This window comes from Kogia breviceps, chromosome 1, assembly GCF_026419965.1.
Source record: "Kogia breviceps isolate mKogBre1 chromosome 1, mKogBre1 haplotype 1, whole genome shotgun sequence".
NCBI lineage: Eukaryota > Metazoa > Chordata > Mammalia > Artiodactyla > Physeteridae > Kogia > Kogia breviceps.
In genome coordinates, this window is record NC_081310.1 from 90371093 (window position 1) to 90393125 (window position 22033).

Consider the following 22033-nt stretch of genomic DNA (forward strand, 5'->3'; position numbering starts at 1 on the left):
CCCAGGATAATTTGGAGACCCATAAGGTAGCCACAGTCCCTGATACAGCATATTAGTAGCTATTTCCAAATTGGGGACATTTCTGATTCTCAAAATGGAGATGACAAATTAAAAACACTGCTCTCCTCAATCTCTGAACTCTTGTCTTGGAAGTAGTTACCCTCCCCAAAGGATCAGCATGGGGAAATGGAGTCAGCTAAATACCGGAAATTTTATATGACACTTGATCATATTGGAGCCCTGTGAGGTGAGAAGGACAGGTATTACTACCTGCATTTCTGAACTGAAACTCAGGGTCAGACTTGCCTGAGGTCATGCTTCAGCTCCAGTCAACCCCAGTTTTCACTCAGCTCTTCCCCCAACATGGACTACTGTAAATACTTGGACTAGAAGATAAGATGAGACAGGAGTAGAATGAGCAATGTTGAAGTGGAGTTAACTAAGGAAAACTTTAACGTGAACCATGAAAAAGAAGCTGAGGAGGAGTAGGTGGAGTCAAATGACAGAACAGACTAAGGGATGGAAGTCAAGTTCATGGGATTCGCTCAGACTGACTCCTCTGAGGATTTTTCAAAAGGGCTGTTGCCCAGTGGGTTGTTTTTGTTTTTTGTTTCTTTCTTGATCTTTATTTTATTTTAATTTTTGAATTTTATTTTACTTATTTTTTTATAAAGCAGGTTCTAATTAGTTATCCATTTTATACATATTAGTGTATACATGTCAATCCCAATCTCCCAATTCATCACACAACCACCACCACCGCCCCACTGCTTTCCCCCCTTGGTGTCCATAGGTTTGTTCTCTACATCTGTGTCTCAATTTCTGCCCTGCAAACCGTTTCATCTGTACCATTTTTGTAGGTTTCACATATATGTATTAATATATGACATGTCTTTCTCTTTCTGACTTACTTCACTCTGTATGACAGTCTCTAGATTCAGCCACATCTCTACAAATGACTGGATTTCATTCCTTTTTATGGCTGAGTAATAATCCATTGTATATATGTACCACATCTTCTTTATCCATTCATCTGTTGATGAGCATTTAGGTTGCTTCCATGACCTGGCTATTGTAAATAGTGCTGTTATGAACATTGGGGTGCTTGTGTCTTTCTGAATTATGGTTTTCTCTGGGTATATGCACAGTACTGGGATTGCTGTGTCATATGGTAATTCTATTTTTAGTTTTTTAAGGAACTTCCATACTGTTCTCCCTAGTGGCTGTATCAACTTACATTCTCACCAACAGTGCAAGAGAATTCCCTTTTCTCCACACCCTCTCCAGCATTTGTAGTTTGTAGATTTTCTGATGATGCCCATTCTAACTGGTGTGAGGTGGTACCTCATTGTACTTTTGATTTGCATTTCTCTAATAATTAGTGATGTTGAGCAGCTTTTCATGTGCTTCTTGGCCATCTGTATATCTTCTTTGGAGAACTGTCTACTTAGGTCTTCGGCCCATTTTTGGATTGGGTTGTTTGTTTTTTTAATACTGAGCTGCATGAGCTGTTTATATGTTTGGGAGATTAATCCTTTGTCAGTTACTTCATTTGCAAATATTTTCTCCCATTCTGAGGGTTGTCTTTTCATCTTGTTTATGGTTTCCTTGGCTGCGCAAAAGCTTTTAAGTTTCATTAGGTCCCATTTGTTTATTTTTGTTTTTATTTCCATTTTTCTAGCAGGTGGGTCAAAAAGGATCTTGCTGTGATGTATGTCATAGAGTGTTCTGCCTACATTTTCCTCTAAGAGTTTTATAGTGCCTGGCCTTATATTTAGGTCTTTAATCCCTTTTGAGTTTATCTTTGTGTATGTTGTTAGGGAGTGTCCTAATTTCATTCTTTTACATGTAGCTGTCCAGTTTTCCCAGCACCACTTATTGAAGAGATTATCTTTTCTCCATTGAATACCCTTGCCTCCTTTGTCATAGATTACTTGATATATATAGGTGCATGAGTTTATCTCTGGGCTTTCTATCCTGTTCCAATGATCTACATTTCTGTTTTTGTGCCAGTGCCATATTGTCTTGATTACTGTAGCTTTGTAGTATAGTCTGAAGTCAGGGAGTCTGATTCCTCTAGCTCCGTTTTTTTCCCTCAAGACTGCTTTGGTATTCAGGGTCTTTTGTGTCTCCATACAAATTTTAAGATTTTTTGTTCTAGTTCCATAAAAACTGCCATTTGATGGGGGTTGCATTGAATCTGCAGATTGCTTTGGGTAGTATAGTCATTCTCACAATATTGATTCTTCCAGTCCAAGAACATGGTATATCTCTCCATCTGTTTGTGTCATCTGATTTCTTTCATCAGTATCTTATAGTTTTCTGAGTACAGGTCTTTTACCTCCTTAGGTAGGTTTATTCCTAGGTATTTTATTCTTTTTGTTGCAATGTTAAATGGGAGGGTTTCCTTAATTTCTCTTTCTGATCTTTCATTGTTAGTGTACAGGAATGCAAGAGATTTCTGTGAGTTAATTTTGTATCCTGCTACTTTACCAAATTCACTGATTATCTCTACTAATTTTCTGGTGGCATCTCTCTCAGATTCTGTATGTATAGTATCATGTCATCTGCAAACAGTGACAGTTTTACTTCTTTTCCAATTTGTATTCATTTTATTTCTTTTTCTTCTCTGATTGCCATGGCTAGGACTTCCAAAACTATGTTGAATAATAGTGGTGAGAGTGGACATCCTTGTCTTACTCCTGATCTTAGATGAAACACTTTCAGTTTTTTACCATTGAGAATGATGTTTGCTGTGGGTTTGTCATATATGGCCTTTATTATGTTGAGGTAGGTTCCCTCTATGACCACTTTCTGGAGAGTTTTTGTCATAAATCAGTGTTGAATTTTGTCAAAAGCTTTTTCTGCATCTATTGAGTTGATCATATTCTTTTCATTCTTCAATTTGTTAATATGGTGTATCACATTGATTGATTTGTGTATATTGAACAATCCTTTCATCCCTGGGATGAATCCCACTTGATTGTGGTGTATGATCCTTTTAATGTGTTGCTGGATTCTGTTTGCTAGTATTTTGTTGAGGATTTTTGCATCTATATTCATGAGTGATATTGGTCTATAATTTTCTTTTTTTGTAATATCTTTCTCTGCTTTTGGTATCAGGGTGATTGTGGCCTCATAGAATGAGTTTGGGAGTGTTCCTTTCCTCTGCAATTTTTTGGAAGGGTTTGAGAAGGATGGGTGTTATCTCTTCTCTAAATGTTTGACAGAATTCACCTGTGAAGCCATCTGGTCCTGGACTTTTGTTTGTGGGAAGATTTTTAATCACAGTTTCAATTTCAGTACTTGTGATTGATCTGTTCATATTTTCAGTTTCTTCCTGGTTCAGTCTTGGAAGGTTATACTTTTCTAAGAATTTGTCCATTTCTTCCAGGTTGTCCATTTTATTGACATAGAGTTGCTTGTAGTAGTCTCTTAGGATGCTTTGTATTTCTGTGGTGTCTTTTATAACTTCTCCTTTTTCATTTCTAATTTTATTGATTTGAGTCCTCTCTCTCTTTTTCTTAATGAGTCTGACTAATGGTTTATCAATTTTGTTTATCTTCTCAAAGAATCAGTTTTTAGTTTTATTGATCTTTACTATTGTTTTCTTTGTTTCTATTTCATGTATTTCTGCTCTTATCTTTATGATTTCTTTCCTTCTGATAACTTTGGGTTTTGTTTGTTCTTCTTTCTCTAATTCCTTTAGGTGTAAGGTTAGATTGTTTATTTGAGATTTTTCTTGTTTCTTGAGGTAGGCTTTTATAGCTATAAACTTCCCTCTTAGAACTGCTTTTGCTGCATCCCACAGGCTTTGGATCATCGTGTTTTCATTGTCATTTCTCTCTAGGTATTTTTTAATTTCCTCTTTGAGTTATTCAGTGATCTCTTGGTTATTTAGTAACATATTGTTTAGCCTCCATGTGTTTGTGTTTTTTACGTTCTTTTCCCTGTAATTCATTTCTAATCTCATAGCGTTGTGGTCAGAAAAGATGCTTGATACGATTTCAATTTTCTTAAATTTACTGAGGCTTGATTTGTGACCCAAGATGTGATCTGTCCTGGAGAATGTTCTGTGCACACTTGAGAATAAAGTATAATCTGATATTTTTGAATGGAATGTCCTATAAATATCAATTAAATCTATCTGGTCTATTGCGTCATTTAAAGCTTCTGTTTAGGGCTTCCCTGGTGGCGCAGTGGTTGAGAATCCGCCTGCCGATGCAGGGGGCGCGGGTTCGTGCCCCGGTCTGGGAAGATCCCACATGCCGCGGAGCGGCTGGGCCCGTGAGCCATGGCCACTGAGCCTGCGCATCCGGAGCCTGTGCTCCACAACGGGAGAGGCCACAACAGTGAGAGGCCCGCGTACCACAAAAAAAAAAAAAAAAAGCTTCTGTTTCCTTATTTATTTTCATTTTGGATGATCTGTCCATTGGTGTAAATGAGGTGTTAAAGTCACCCACTATTACTGTGTTAGTGTCGATTTCCTCTTTTATAGCTGTTAGCAGTTGCCTTAGGTATTGAGGTGCTCCTATGTTGGGTGCATATATATTTATAATTGTTATACCTTCTTCTTGGATCAATCCCTTGATCATTATGTAGTGTCCTTCCTTGTCTCTTGTATCATTCTTTATTTTAAAATGTATTTTATCTGATATGAGTATTGCTCCTCCAGCTTTCTTTTGATTTCCATTTGTATGGAATATCTTTTTTCCATCCCCTCACTTTCAGTCTGTATGTGTCCCTAGATCTGAAGTGGGTCTCTTGTAGACATCATATATATAGGTCTTGTTTTTGTATCCATTTAGAGAGCCTGTGTCTTTTGGTTGGAACATTTAGTCCATTCACGTTTATGGTAATTATTGATATGTATGTTCCTATTACCATTTTCTTAATTGTTATGGGTTTGTTGTAGGTCCTTTTCTTCTCCTGTGTTTCCCACTTAGAGTAGTTCCTTTAGCATTTGTTGTGGAGATGGTTTGGTGGTGTGAATTCTTTTAGTTTTTGCTTGTTTGTAAAGCTTTTGATTTCTCCATCAAGTCTTAATGGGATCCTTGCCGGCTAGAGTAATCTTGGTTGTAGTTTCTTCCCTTTCATCACTTTAAATATGTCATGCCACTCCCTTCTGACTTGTAGAGTTTCTGCTGAGAAATCAACTGTTAACCTTATGGGAGTTCCCTTGTGTGTTATTTGTCATTTTTCCCTTGCTGCTTTTAATATAATTTTTATTTGTCTTTAATTTTTTCCAATTTGATTATGATGTGTCATGGCATGTTTCTCCTTGGGTTTATCCTATATGGGACTCTTTGCACTTTCTAGATTTGGGTGGCTATTTCCTTTCCCATGTTACAGAAGTTTTTGACTATAATCTCTTCAAATATTTTCTCTTGTCCTTTCTCTCTCTCTTCTCCTTCTGAGACCCCTATAATGCAAATGCTGTTGCATTTAATGTTGTCCCAGAGGTCTCTTAGTCTGTCTTCATTTCTTTCCATTCTTTTTTCTTTATTATGTTCTTCAGCACTGAATTCCACCATTCTGTCTTCCAGGTCACTTATCTGTTCTTCTGCCTCAGTTATTCTGCTACTGATTCCTTCTAGTGTAGTTTTCATTTCAGTTATTGTATTGTTCATCTCTGTTCGTTTGTTCTTTAATTCTTCTAGATCTTTGTTAAGCATTTCTTGCATCTTCTTGATCTTTGCCTCCATTCTTTTTCCAAGGTCCCAGATCACCTTCACTATCATTATTCTGAATTCTTTTTCTGGAAAGTTGTCTATCTGCACATCATTTAGTTATTTTTCTGTAGTTTTATCTTGTTCTTTCATGTGGAACATAGCCCTCTGCCCTTTCATCTTGTCTATCTTTCTGTGAACGTGGTTTTCATTCCACAGGCTGCAGGATTGTACTTTTTCTTGCTTCTGCTCTCTGTCCTCTAGTGAATGAAGCTATCTGAAAGGCTTGAGCAAGTTTCCTGATGGGAGAGACTGGTGGTGGGTAGAGCTGAGTGTTCCTCTGGTGGACAGAGCTCAGTAAAACTTTAATCCACTTGTCTGCTGATGGTTGGGTCTGGGTTCCCTCCTTGTTGGTCGTTTGGCCTAAGGAGACCCAACACTGGAGCCTACTCAGGCTCTTTGGTGTGGCTAATGGTGTACTCTGGGAGGTCTCACTCCAAGGAGTACTTCCCAGAACTTCTGCTGCCAGTGTCCTTGGCCTCATGGTGAGACACAGCCATCCCCCACCTCTGAGGAGACCATCCAACACTAACAGGTAGGTCTGGTTCAGTCTCCTATGGGGTCACTGCTCCTTCCCCTGGGTCCAATGCACACACTACTTTTTGTGTGCCCTCCAAACGTGGAGTCTTGTTTCTCCCAGTCCTGTCAAAGTCCTGCATCAAATCCCACTAGGCTTCAAAGTCTGATTCTCTAGGAATTCCTCCTCCCATTGCCAGACTCCCAGTTTGGGAGTGGGGCTCAGAACCTTCTCTCCAGTTGGTGGACTTCTGTGGTTAAGTGTTCTGCAGTTTGTGAGTCACCCACCCAGCAGTTAGGGAATTTGATTTCATTGTGATTGCGCCCCTCCTACCATCTCATTGTGACTTCGCCTTTGTCTTTGGATATGGGGTATCTTTTTTGGTGAGTTCCAGTGCTTTCCTGTTGATGATTGTTCAGTAGTTAGTTGTGATTCTGGTGCTCTTGCAAGAGGGAGTGAGAGCACATCCTTCTACTCCGCCATCTTGAACCAATCTCCCTGTTGCCCAGTGTTTTGCTGAAGCATTTGATGTCTTAGCCAGCAGAGAATAGCAAAACCTATTTGCAACACCCTAGGATGAGGGAGTCTACTTTTGCTGGCTGGCCTGTTACTGGTTCCAGTAGGTGGCAGTAGGTGTCTGAGTAAACTCCAGCTTGGACCTCGGTCTCCAGCGAAACTTAAAGAACTGGAGACCCAGGACGCTATCCTGAGGTAGGTAGGAGGTAAGCTTAATATTTAAGAAACAAGCAGAAGAAAAGGATCCTGAAGAGGAAAATGAGAAAGATCCATCTTATAGACAGGAGTCTAAGAGAAAGCAATGTCTCAAAAAACAATACAAAGAAACAAGGAAAAGATTTTCAAAACTGTATCCATATTAGCAAAAAGTATGTCCAATGCATTTAGTAATTGTGTGGTCACTGGTAACGTTGACCTTGGTGAGCACTATTTTAGTGGAGGTAAATGCCAGATTCTCCTTTCCTCTTCTCCTTCTTCCTTCTATCTATTGGATATTTCTTGAGCTACATCTGAGGATGTAGAAATAAAAACTACACTCTTGTCTGCTCTTAAGCAGTTCACAGTCTCATTGAAGAACCAGCTAGAGAAGCAAAGCATTAAAATGTGGTTGTGAAACTATGGGGTCACTTAGAATGACTGCATAATATAGCTCTGTGTTATCAGAGGAGGCTGCTGAGAGAGAAGTTAATAGGTGTGGTTCCTTTGAAGAACAGGGGAAATATGTTACATAATGAGAATGAACAAGGGTAATATCTGAGAAGCCAGAGAACTTAGCTAGTTCAAGAAACTGAGGATATTTTAATGTGGTTGAAAGAAAAGGAAAGAAAACCAGGTCCATAGTGCTAAGGTTTTAGTGTCCAAGATTAGGAGTTCGGATTTTATCCTGAAGGCTTTCAAGGACATGTAAAGAAAGGATTTGGGCAGGGGAGTGTTATACTTCAATTAACAGGTTAGAAACAAAACTGTTGAAGAGGAGAATGAGACTAGAAGCAAGGAGATATTCCAAGGCTATTGGAAGAAGCCAGCTAAGCAATAATGAAGGCCTTAGTTGAAGCGGGGCAGGGAGGGGGGTGGATAAATGGAAGAAGTCAGATTCAGCAAAACTTGATACCTGGTTTTATATGTGAGTTGAAGGAGAGGGAAAAGAAAGAGTCTGGTTGCTGACTTGGGTGATCAAACCCAAGATAAGAGAAGGGACAAGTTGGGACATGAGAGATAAGTTCAGTTTGGGACATGTTAAGATTAAAATATCTATGACAGAATTTAATATATGGATGTGGGACTAAAAAGAGTCACCTGAGCTACATACCAGATACATGTATAAGCAGCACACAAATTGTGGTTGAAGTCCTGCCATGTACTAGAAGGATCTTTCTTGGAAAGGAAATGTAAGGTGAAAAGGGGGTTGAGGAGGAACATCCCCTGTGGCTTAGTCCATGCCAGCCACTATGTCAAAAATACCATTATCTATATGGCTTAAACAACACACATTATTTTTCTCACAGTTCAGGAGGCTGGGAAATCCAGGATGAGGGAACCAACGGACTCAGTGTCTAGTGAGAGTCCACTTACTGGTTCATAGACAGGCATTTTCACACTGTGTTCTTACATGGTAGAATAGAGGAGGGAGCTCTCTGAGGTCTCTTTTTAAAACGTATTAATCTAGGGCAGGGCCAAGAGAGTGGAGTTGGAAGACCCTGAGCTCATGGACATAATAAAATTATAACTATTTACAGAGCAACTATTGATGTGAAAAACTGGAAGACTAGAAGAAAAGATCTCCTACAACTAGAGATATAAAGAAGGACCCACAATGAGACAAGTAGAAGAGTGAAGACACGGTATAGACAAGACCCATAACCCAAGGTGGGTGACCCACAAATGGGACGACTATTATAATTGTAGAGGTTCTTCCCAAGGAGCAAGGGGTCTGAGCCCCACATTGGGCTCCCCTGCCCTGGGGTCCTGCATCAGAAATATGAACCCCCAGAATGTTTGACTTTGAAAGCCAATGGGGCTTACTTTCAGGGGTGTGAGAGGGTTGTGGGAAGTAGACATTCCAGTCTTAAAAGGTGGCACAAAATTCCCTGTACTCAGGGACCCAGGGAAGAGGCAGTAATTTGAAAGGAGCCTGGATCAGACCCACCTGCTGATCTTGGGGAACTTCATGGAGAAGCAGGAGGCAACTGCAGCTCACCCTGGGGATATAGACACTGGAGGCAGCCATTCTGAGGAACTCATTCTACCATGTGGGAACTGGTGCTGGCAATCACCATTTTAGAATCCTTCCTCTAGCTTATTAGTGCAGGGACCTGGCCCCACCCACCAGCCTTTCAGCACCAGTACTGGGATGTCTCAAGCCAAGCAGCAAGCTGGTCGAGAACACAGTCCCAGACACTAGCAGGGCTTCTGCCTTAAGGCCTCCTGAGCCCACAGCCATCCCAGGACCAGACCCTGCCCATCAGAGGGCCCAGGACCACACCTCATACACCAGTGCACCAACACTAGCCCTGGGAACACCAGGGCCCTGCAATCAGAGGCCCTGGGATCTGGTTGTGCCCACCAATGAACTGGTACTAGCCCCAGGACCAGCCTCATCCACCAGTGAGTAGGCACAAACCCCACGACCTGCTGGCCTTGGCCCTAGCAGGCCAACCCCAGCTTCAAGACACCTTGGACCCCTCACTCAGCTGCCCTAGGATCAGCCCCACTCATCATAGGTCAACACTAATCTTGGGACAACTTAGACCCCAGAGCCAGTTGTGTCAGGAACTGGCTCTGCTCACCAGTAGACTGACAATAGATTTGGAACCCCTGGCCTCACAACTACCCATGCCAGACCTGGCTCTGCCTACCAGTGGGCCAGCACTAGATCCAAAACCCCCTGGGGTCCTGCAGCTATCAGCTTCATGACTCAGCTCTGACAACCAGTGGCCAGCAGCTTCCACAAAAGGCAGGACCTGACAACCAACTGGACTGGGGGCCAGCCACATCTACCAGATTTCCCACTGTAGTCAGCCTGCCACAACAGAAGCACCCACATAGCCCAAATAGGGAGCAACCCTAGAGCATAGAGCTCTGGTGACCAGAGGGGAATACGCTACTGGGAGGCATAAGAGGTCTCCGCCAAAACATCACTTCTCCAAGCACAGGAAACATAACCAACCTACAGATACATAGAAATAGAAACAGCAAATTAAGCAAAATGAGGTAACAGAGGAATATCTTCCAAATGAAGGAATAAGATAAAACCACAGAAGAAGAGCTAAGTGAAGTGGAGATAGGCAATCTACCCTATAGAGAGTTCAAGTTAATTATCATAAAGATGTTCAAAGAACACAGAAGAAGACTGGATGAACAGAATGAGAAGTTAGAAGTTTTTAACAGTTAGAAAATATGAAAAAGACCAGAGATGAAGAATACAATCATTGAAATGAAAAATACACTAGAAGTAATCAACAGTAGATTAGATGATTCAGAGGAATAGATCAGCAAACTGGAAGACAGACTAAGGGAAATCAGTGTAAAGGAACAGAAAAAAAAGAATAAAGAATAAAAAGAAATGAGGGCAGTTTAAGATACCTCTGGGACAACATCAAGCATACTAACATTCACATTATAGGGGTCTCAGAAGGAGAAGTGAGAGAGCAAGGGGCAGAGAACAAGTTTCATACAAGGGATCTCCCATAAGTCTATTAGCTGACTTTTCAGCAGAAACTCTGTAGGCCAAAATGGAGTGGCCTGATATATTTAAAGTGATGAAAGGGAAAAACCACAACCAAGAACACTCTACCCAGCAAGGCTTTCAATCAGATTTGTTGGAGAAATCAAAAGTGTTACAGAAAAGCAAAAGCTAAAAGAGTTCACACCACACCAGCTTTACAAGAAATGTTAAAGGGACTTCTCTAAGTGAAAAAGAAAGGCCACAACTAGAAACACAAAAATTATGAAAGGAAAAATCTCATTAGTAAAGGCAAATATACAGTAAATCAGCCATGTATAAAGTTAAGAGGGAGGGTAAAAGACAAAGGTAATAAAATCGTGTATATCTGCAATAAGTAATTAAGAGATACACAAAACAAAAAGATGTAAAATATGACATCAAGAACAGTTAGTGTGTTGGGGGGAGTGAGAATGCAGAGTTGTCAAATGCATTTGAATTTAAGAGATCAGCAACTTAAAATAACTATATGTGTGTGTGTGTGTATACAGATAGATACAGATAGATAGTTATCTACAATGAGGAGAATATAGTCAATAACTAATATCTTTGTATGCTAGATTTATCGTGGTGATCATTTTAAAATGTATAGAAATACCAAATTGCTGTGTTGTGGCACAGGAACTAACACAGTGTTGTAGGTCGATTACACTTCAAAAACAAAGAAACAAATCATAGAAAAAGATCGGATTTGTGGTTACCAGAGGCTGGGGTTGGGGGGAGGGGAATTGGATGAAGGTGGTCAAAAGCTACAAACTACCAGTTATAAGATAAATAAGTTCTAGGAATGTAATGTTCAACATGATAAATATAATGACCACTGCTGTATGTTAAATATGAAAATTGCTAAGAGAGTAAATCATAAGAGTTTTCATCACTAGAAAAAAATATTTTTTCTATTTCTTTAATTTTGTTTCTTTATGAGATGATGGGGGTTCCCTAAACTTGTAATAATCATTCATGATGTATGAAATTCAAATCATTATGATGTACACCTTAAACTTACACAGTGCTGTATGTCATTTATATCTCAATGAAACTAGAAGGAAAAAAAGAACACTAATCCCATTCATGAGGGCTCCACCCTCCTGAGCTAATCATCTCCCAAAGGCCCCACCTTCTAATGCTATCTCACTGGAGATTAAGTTTCAACAGAAGACTTACGGTGTTGGAAGGGGAGGGGCACACAAACATCCAGTCTATCGCATCCCGGCAATACTAACATTTAAAGAATTGTAAAGGAAGAGACATACACAGAGGAGATTGACAACAACTCACTAGAAGAGTGGGAAGAAAATTAAAGCATTTTAAAGGAGGTCAGTAGGAAATTAGAGAATTTGAAGAACTGGGATATTAACAATGTCAAATAATGCAGTAATGAAATACAATAATGTTATAGGGATGTGTTCATTGCAACGTATATAAACAGGAAATTTATAGAATAAGAAAATGCTTAATAAACATGAAAAATGCACATTCATTGTAAATTAAACAGATATTGATAATATTCTCTATCAAATTGGAAAAAAATAATTAATAGATTCCAGTGATGACAAAATTAGAGGAAACCAGGCACATACACTGTTTATGGAAGTATAAATTGGTTCAGACTTTTTGGAGAAAAATTTGGTGTTACCTGTCAAAATTTTAACTGTTTGATACCCTTGGTACTCTGTTCTACTTGTAACAATCTGTATACACACATACTGGCACAATTGCACAAGGATAAGTGAGGCATAAAACAATGTTCATTACAACATAATTCACAATGAAAAAAGTTGGAAATAATTTACAAATACCAATCAATAGGAGATTGGGTGAATAAACTATGGTATAGACATACTATGGAACAATATGGATCTGTAATACAGAATGAGACAAAACAGAAGGTATTGATCTAAAAGAAATCTGTTATATATTGTTGAAGAAAAAAATTGTAGACAAATACACATGTGAGACTCCTATTTTTAAAATTTTATTTTATAGAAATAAAGTTAATTTACAATGTTGTGTTAATTTCTGCTGTACAGCAAGGTGATTCAGTTATATATATACTTTTTAATATTTTTTTCCTTATGGCTTATCACAGGATATTAAATATAGTTCCCTGTGCTATACAGTAGGACCTTGTTTTTTATCCATCCTATATATACTAGTTTGCATCTGCTAATCCCAAACTCCACTCCTGTTTTATTTCTACCTCTCTGATTCTATTTCTTGTGTTCATTTTTATTACTGGCAGTTCCCAGAATTGTGTCCTTCATCCTTTCTCTTCTCACATATGGTCCCTGAATGATTTACTCTTTTTCTGTTGCTTCATCTATCCCCTGTCATGTTATTTATGATGGAATTTTTCTAATATCAAGAAGATAAAGTTGATATCAGTATAAGCAATTGGCATACCAGTCTAAACATGCATTGACTCTAGCTCAGTCAGTTAAAACTTCACAAGGGTGGCATATTTTTTGTGCATCTGAGAATGTTCCTTCTTTTCCCTTGTACTAAATGATGACTTGAAGTGGAAATAGAGTTCTTGGGTCATCATCTGCACCTTCCTCAACTCTGTAGATGTTATTCAAGTCTTTTATGACATTTTTGCAGCAGAAAGCAGAATTTTCAGGTCGGGTGGTGCTGGTGGTTCTCTCCTATCCAGCTATCTGACGGTGGAAATCACCACCATTTACCTCCTGTATGTATAGTTCCCTCACAGGAGAGTGAGTCTCAAGGCAGGCCTCACCCTTCCCTCACTCTTGTCTGGTCTACACACACAGCTTTATCACTCTAATAAACAAGCTCAGCCAAAGATGGTTTTCCTCCAAGTCTGAGAGGTAATCTCTAAACCCTTGGAATGTCAAGCCTGATAAGAGTGGCTTTGTTTGCCAGGGGAGATTGCACCTGCCAGATAGTAACAATGTGATTTAGGTTAGGGGATTTGAGTCATATCAAAAGTTTGATTCATCGTGGGGACTTCGGGTCATATATATCAACTCAACTTCCTGAAGGGTTGAAAATTGAGATCAGCAATATCGGAGGCTGAATGATGAACCAACACTGACTCTGGACACCAAGACTGGAGTAAGCATCCCTGACTGACAATACTTCGTGTATATTGTCATTCATCACTGCCAGGAAGAGTTAATGCTGCTCATGACTCCATAGGAAGAGGACAATTGGAAGATCCATGTTTAAAACCCTCCTGGACTCTACCACAAGCATCCCTTCCTTTGGGTTATTTTAATCTGTATCCTTTCCCTATAACAAATCATAACCATGAGTATAGATTTTGGTGAATTTTTTTTTACAAATGGAGAGAGAGACCCAGAGAGGTCAGCACAGCAAAGAGCTCACACAGTGGCCAAGTGGCAGAACCAGGATTCAAACCCAAGCCCTGCCATGTGCACTAATCCCCTGGGTCAACTCTGTTCTTGTTTACAGGGCCCTGTGAGGGTGAGGCTCATTTTGCTGCTCTCCAGAACTGCCTGGAGAGCCTGGTATTTCCACCTGGTTACAAATCTCGAACCTTTCACATGAGAGGTGAATTCTAGTGAGTTATCAAAATAGAGTGTGGGACTTCCCTGGTGGCGCAGTGGTTGGGAGTCCGCGTGCCGATTCAGGGGACGCGGGTTCGTGCCCCGGTCCGGGAAGATCCCACATGCCGCGGAGCGGCTGGGCCCGTGAGCCATGGCCGCTAAGCCTGCGCGTCCGGAGCCTGTGCTCCGCAACAGGAGAGGCCACAGCAGTGAGAAGCCCGCGTACCACAAAAAAAAAAAAAAAAAAAAAAATAGAGTGTGGTTTGGGGAAGCCCCTGAGCTTGTAATTAGTGTCAGAAGTGAGGGAGTTCTTAGGAACTGCCCCTAACTTCACAGTTGGCTAACCTTCACACAGAGTCTTTCTGGAGGTTAAGTATAGACTGAAGTACCAAGACCTTCTCCCCATTAGGAGAAAACAGTGGTTTTCTACTTTTCTGTGAATGTTCTGGAAGGCATTAAATTCCATTCATTTATCACACTATTCTCTAGTCACCCTCCACTGCTCCCATTATTTGAGTAGAACAGTTTATAACTGTGTGCTATTATATTCTCAGGAGGTAAATTTCTTGCATGTTCCAGTAAACATGCCATCTCCCTTTAAGATAAAATTGACAAACCTTTATCTAGACTAAGAATAAAAGAGAGAAGACTCAAATAAATAAAAACAGAAATGAAGGAGGAGACATTACAACTCACACCACAGAAATACAAAACATCACAAGAGACTACTATAAACTACAATATGACAACAAACTAGATAACCCAGAAGAAATGGATCAATTCCCAGAAATGTGCAACCTGTCAAGACTGAATAATGAAGAGATAGAAAATTTGAACAGACCAATGACAAGAAAGGAGGTTGAATCAGTAATCAGAAACTTCTCAACAAAGAAAAAGCCAGGACCAGATGGTTTCACTGGTGAATTCTATCAAACATTTAAAAAAGAATTAACACCAATCCTTCTCAAACTCTTCCAAAAAAATTGAAGAGGAGAGAACATCTCTAAACTCATTTTATTACGCTAACATTACCCTGATACCAAAGCCAAATAAGGAAATACAGGAAAAGAAAACTATAGGCCAATATCCTTGATGAATATAGATGCAAAGATTCTCAACAAAATACTAGCACACTGGGGGGAAGCTTCGGAGCCGCGGAGGAGAGCGCAGCCACAGGGTGCGGAGGGCAAAGCGGAGAGATTCCTGCAGAGAATCGGTGCCTACCGGCACTCACCAGCCCGACAGGCTTGTCTGCTCCCCCGCCGGGGCGGGCGGGGCTGGGAGCTGAGCCTCGGGCTTCAGTCGGATCCCAGGGAAAGGTCTGGAGTTGGCAGAGTGAAAACAGCCTGAAGGGGTTAGTGCACCACGGCTGGCCGGGAGGGAGTCCGGTTGAAGTATGGAGCTGCCGAAGAGGCAAGAGACCTTTTCCTCCCTCTTTGCTTCCTGGGTACGAGGAGAGGGGATTAAGCGCGCCGCTTAAAGGAGCCCCAGAAACGGGCGCAGAGCTGCCGAAGAGACAAAGAGACTTTTTCTTGCCTCTTCGCTTCCTGGGGAGAGAGGAGAGGGGATTAAGGGCACCGCGTAAAGGAGCTCCAGAAACGGGCGCGAGCCGCGGCTGTCGGCACGGACAACAGAGACGGGTGTGGGACGCTAGGGTTGCTACTGCCGCCACCAAGAGGCCTGTGTGCGAGCACAGGTCACTCTCCACACCGCCCCTCCCGGGAGCCTGGGCAGCTGGCCACTGCCGGGGTCCCGGGATCCAGGGACAGCTTCCCCGGGAAAACGCACGGTGCGCCTCGGGCCGGTGCAGCGTCACGCCGGCCTCTGCCACCGAGGACTCGCCCCACATCCGTGCCCCTCCCTTCCCCCCGGCCTGTGCCAGAGCCCCCGAATCAGCTGCTCCTTTAACCCCATCCTGTCTGAGTGAAGGGCAGACGCCCTCAGATGACCTACACGCAGAGGCGGGACCAAGTCCAAAGCTGAACCCCAGGAGCTGTGCGAACAAAGAGGAGAGGTGGAGATATCTCCCAGCAGCCTCAGAAGCAGCGGATTAAAGCTCCACAGTCAACTTGAAGTGCCCTGCGTCTGTGGAAAACCTGAATAGACAGCGAAATATCCCAAGTTGAGGAGGTGGACTTTGGGAGCAAGATATACTATTATTTTCCCTTTTTTCTTTTTGTGAGTGTGTATGTGTGTGCTGCTGTGTGAGATTTTGTCTGTATAACTTTGTTTTCACCATTCGTCCTAGCGTTAGACCGACCCGTTTTTTTGTTTGTTTTTCCTTTAATAGAAATTTTTCTTCTTAATAATTATTTTTTATTTTAATAACTATTTTACCCTACTATATTTTGTCTTCTCCTTTTCTTTCTTCCTTTCTTCCCTCCTTTCTTTCCTACTTCCCTCCTTCCTTCCTTCCTTCCTCCCCTCCTTCCTCCCTTCCTTCCTTTCTTTCTTCCTTCCTCCCTTCCTTTCTTCCTCCCTCCCTTCCTTTCTTCCTTCCTTCCCTCCCTTCCTCCTTCCTTCCTTCCTTTCTTTCCTTTCTATTTTTTTCTCCCTTTTATTTTGAGCCGTGTGGATTAAAGGCTCTTGGCACTCCAGCCAGGTGTCAAGGACGTGTCTCTGAGGTGGGAGAACCAACCTCAGGACACTGGTCCACAAGAGACCTCCCAGCTCCACGCAATATCAAATGGCAAAAATCTCCCAGAGATCTCCATCTCAACACCAAGACCCAGCTTCACTCAAGGACCAGCAATGAACAGTGCTGGACACCCTATGCCCAACAAAGAGCAAGACAGGTCTACAGCCCCATCCATTAGCAGAGAGGCTGCCTAAAATCATAATAAGGCTACCAACATCCCCATACACACCACCAGATGTGGACCTGCCCACCAGAAAGACAAGATCCAGCCTCATCCACCAGAACAGAGGCACTAGTCCCCCCAACCAGGAAACCTGCTCAACCAACTGAACCAACCTCAGCCACTGGGGACAGCCACCAAAAACAGAGGGAACTACGAACCTGCAGCCTGCAAAAAGGAGACCCCAAACACAGTAAGATAAGCGAAATGAGAAGACAGAAAAACACACAGTAGATGAAGGAGCAAGATAAAAACACACCAAACATAACAAATCAAGAGGTAATAGCCAGTCTACCTGAAAAAGAATTCAGAATAATGATAGTAAAGGTGATTCAAAATCTTGGAAATAGAATAGACAAATTGCAAGAAACAGTTAACAAGGACCTATAAGAAATAAAGAGGAAGCAAGTAACGATGAGCAACACAATAAATGAAATGAAAAATACTCTAGATGGGATCAATAGCAGAATAACTGAGGCAGAAGGACGGATAAGTGACCTGGAAGATAAAATAGTGGAAATAACTACTACAGAGCAGAAGAAAGAAAAAAGAATGAAAAGAACTGAGGACAGTCTCAGAGACCTCTGGGACAACATTAAATGCACCAACATTCGAATTATAGGGGTCCCAGAAGAAGAAGAGAAAAAGAAAGGGACTGAGAAAATATTTGAAGAGATTATAGTTGAAAACTTCCCTAATATGGGAAAGGAAATAGTTAATCAAGTCCAGGAAGCACACAGAGTCCCATACAAGATAAATCCAAGGAGAAACATGCCAAGACACATATTAATCAAACTATCAAAAATTAAATACAAAGAAAACATATTAAAAGCAGCAAGGGAACAATAACACACAAGGGAATCCCCAAAAGGTTAACATCTGATCTTTCAGCAGAAACTCTGCAAGCCAGAAGGGAGTGGCAGGACATATTTAAAGTGATGAAGGAAAAAAAACCTACAACCAAGATTACTCTACCCAGCAAGGATCTCATTCAGATTTGATGGAGAAATTAAAACCTTTACAGACAAGCAAAAGCTGAGACAGTTCAGCACCACCAAACCAGCTTTACAACAAATGCTAAAGGAACTTCTCTAAGCAAGAAACACAAGAGAAGGAAAAGACCTACAATAAAAAACGCAAAACAATTCAGAAAACGGGAATAGGAACATACATATCGATAATTACCTTAAATGTAAATGGATTAAATGCTCCCACCAAAAGACACAGACTGGCTGAATGGATACAAAAACAAGCCCCGTATATATGCTGTCTACAAGAGACCCACTTCAGACCTAGGGACACAAACAGACAGAAAGTGAGGGGATGGAAAAAGATATTCCATGCAAATGGAAATCAGAAGAAAGCTGGAGTAGCAATTCTCATATCAGACAAAATAGACTTTAAAATAAAGACTATTACAAGAGAAAAAGAAGGACACTACATAATGATCAAGGGATTGATCCATGAAGAAGATATAACAATTGTAAATATTTATGCACCCAACATAGGAGCACCTCCATACATAAGGCAAATACTAAGAGCCATAAAAGGGAAAATCGACAGTAACACAATCATAGTATGGGACTTTAACACCCCACTGTCACCAATGGACAGATCATCCAAAATGAAAATAAATAAGGAAACACAAGCTTTAAATGATACATTAAACAAGATGGACTTAATTGATAGTTATAAGACATTCCATCCTAAAACAACAGAATACACATTTTTCTCAAGTGCTCATGGAACATTCTCCAGGATAGATCATATCTTGGGTCACAAATCTAGCCTTGGCAAGTTTAAGAAAATTGAAATCGTATCAAGTATCTTTTCTGACCACAACGCTATGAGACTAGATATCAATTACAGGAAAAGATCTGTAAAAAATACAAACATATGGAGGCTAAACAATACACTACTTAATAACGAAGTGATCACTGAAGAAATCAAAGAGGAAATCAAAAAGCACTTAGAAACAAATGACAATGGAGACATTACGACCCAAAACCTATGGGATACAGCAAAAGCAGTTCTAAGAGGGAAGTTTATAGCAATACAATCATACCTTAAGAAACAGGAAACATCTCGAATAAACAACCTAACTTTGCACCTGAAGCAATTAGAGAAGGAAGAACAAAATACTGCAAATTTAGCAGAAGGAAAGAAATCATAAAATCAGATCAGAAATAAATGAAAAAGAAATGAAGGAAACAATAGCAAAGATCAATAAAAGTAAAAGCTGGTTCTTTGAGAAGATAAGTAAAATTGATAAACCATTAGCCAGACTCATCAAGAAAAAAAGGCAGAAGACTCAAATCAATAGAATTAGAAATGAAAAAGGAGATGTAACAACTGACACTGCAGAAATACAAAAGATTATTAGAGATTACTACAAGCAACTCTATGCCAATAAAATGGACAACCTGGAAGAAATGGACAAATTCTTAGAAATGCACAAGCTGCCGATACTGAACCAGGAAGAAATAGAAAATATGAACAGACCAATCACAAGCACTGAAATTGAAACTGTGATTAAAAATCTTCCAACAAACAAAAGCCGAGGACCAGATGGCTTCACAGGCAAATTCTATCAAACACTTAGAGAGGAGCTAAAACCTATCCTTCTCAAACTATTCCAAAATATAGCAGAGGGAGGGACAGTCCCAAACTCATTCAATGAGGCCACGATCACCCTGGTACCAAAACCAGACAAAGATGTCACAAAGAAAGAAAACTACAGGCCAATATCACTGATGAGCATAGATGCAAAAATCCTCAACAAAATCCTAGCAAACAGAATCCAACAGCACATTAAAAGAATCATGCACCATGATCAAGTGGGGTTTATTCCAAGAATGCAAGGATTCTTCTATATACACAAGTAAATCAATGTGATACACCATATTAACAAATTGAAGGAGAAAAGCCATAGGATCATCTCAATAGATGCAGAGAAAGCTTTTGACAAAATTCAACACCCATTTTTGATAAAAACCCTGCAGAAAGTAGGCATACAGGGAACTTTCCTCAACATAATAAAAGCCATATATGACAAACCCACAGCCAGCATTGTTCTCAATGGTGAAAAACTGAAACCATTTCCACTAAGATCAGGAACAAGACAAGGTTGCCCACTCTCACCACTCTTATTCAACCTAGTTTTGGAAGTTCTAGCCACAGCAATCAGAGAAAAAAAAAGAAATAAAAGGAATCCAAATAGGAAAAGAAGAAGTAAAGCTGTCACTGTTTGAAGATGACATGATACTATACATAGAGAATACTAAGGATGGTACCAGACTAGAACTAATCAATGAATTTGTTAAAGTAGCAGGATACAAAATTAATGCACAGAAATCTCTGGCATTCTTATATACTAGTGATGAAAAATCTGAAAGTAAAATTAAGAAAACACTCCCATTTACCATTGCAACAAAAAAAATAAAATATCTAAGAATAAATCTACCTAAGGAGACAAAAGACCTGTATGCAGAAAATTATAAGACACTGATGTAATAAATTAAAGATGATACAAATAGGTGGAGAAATATACCATGTTCTTGGATTGGAAGTATCAACATTGTGAAAATGACTCTATTACCTAAAGCAATCTACAGATTCAATGCAATCCCTATCAAACTACCACTGGCATTTTTTACAGAGCTAGAACAAAAAATTTCACAATTTGTATGGAAACACAAAAGACCCTGAATAGCCAAAGCAATCTTGAGAACGAAAAATGGAGCTGGAGGAATCAGGCTCCTGACTTCAGCCTATACTACAAAGCCACAGTAATCAAGAGAGTATGGTACTGGCACCAAAACAGAAATATAGATCAATGGAACAGGATAGAAAGCACAGAGATAAACCCACACACTTATGGTCACCTTATCTTTGATAAAGGAGGGAAGGATATACAGTGGAGACAAGACAGCCTCTTCAATAAGTGGTGCTGGGAAAACTGGACAGCTACCTGTAAAAGTATGAAATTAGAACACTCCCTAACACCACACACAAAAATAAACTCAAAATGGGTTAAAGACCTAAATGTAAGACCAGACACTATCAAACTCTTAGAGGAAAACATAGGCAAAACACTCTATGACATAAATCACAGTAAGATCCTTTTTGACCCATCTCCTAGAGAAATGGAAATAAAAACAAAAATAAACAAATGAGATCTAATGAAACTTAAAAGCTTTTGCACACCAAAGGATACCATAAACAAGACCAAAAGACAACCCTTAGAATGGGAGAAAATATTTGCAAATGAAGCAACTGACAAAGGATTAATATCCAAAATTTATAAGCAACTCAGGCAGCTCAATAACAAAAAAACAAACAATGCAATCCAAAAATGGGCAGAAGAACTAAATAGACATTTCTCCAAAGAAGATATACAGATTGCCAACAAACACATGAAAGAATGCTCAACATCATTAATCATAAGAGAAATGCAAATCAAAACTACAATGAGATATCATCTCACACTGGTCAGATTGGCCATCATCAAAAACTCGAGAAACAATAAATGCTGGAGAGGGTGTGGAGAAAAGGGAACCCTCTTGCACTGCTGGTAGGAATGTAAATTGATACAGCCACTATGGAGAACAGTATGGAGGTTCCTTAAAAACTACAAATAGAACTACCATATGACCCCACCATCCCACTACTAGGCATATACCCTGAGAAAACCATAATTCAAAAAGAGTCATGTACCAAAATATTTATTGCAGCTCTATTTACAATAGCCAGGACATGGAAGCAACCTAAGTGTCCATCGACAGATGAATGGATAAAGAAGATGTGACACATATATACAATGGAATATTACTCAGCCATAAAAAGAAATGAAACTGAGTTATTTGTAATGAGGTGGATAGACCTGGAGTCTGTCATACAGAATGAAGTAAGTCAGGAGAAAAACAAATACCGTATGCTAACACATATATATGGAATCTAAGAAAAAATGTCATGAAGAGATTAGTGGTAGGATGGGAATAAAACACAGGCCTACTAGAGCATGGACTTGAGGATATGGGGAGTGGGAAGGGTAAGCTGTGACGATGTGAGAGAGTGGCAGGGACATATACACACTACCAAACGTAAATTAGATAGCTAGTGGGAAGCTGCCACATAGCACAGGTAGTTCACCTCTGTGCTTT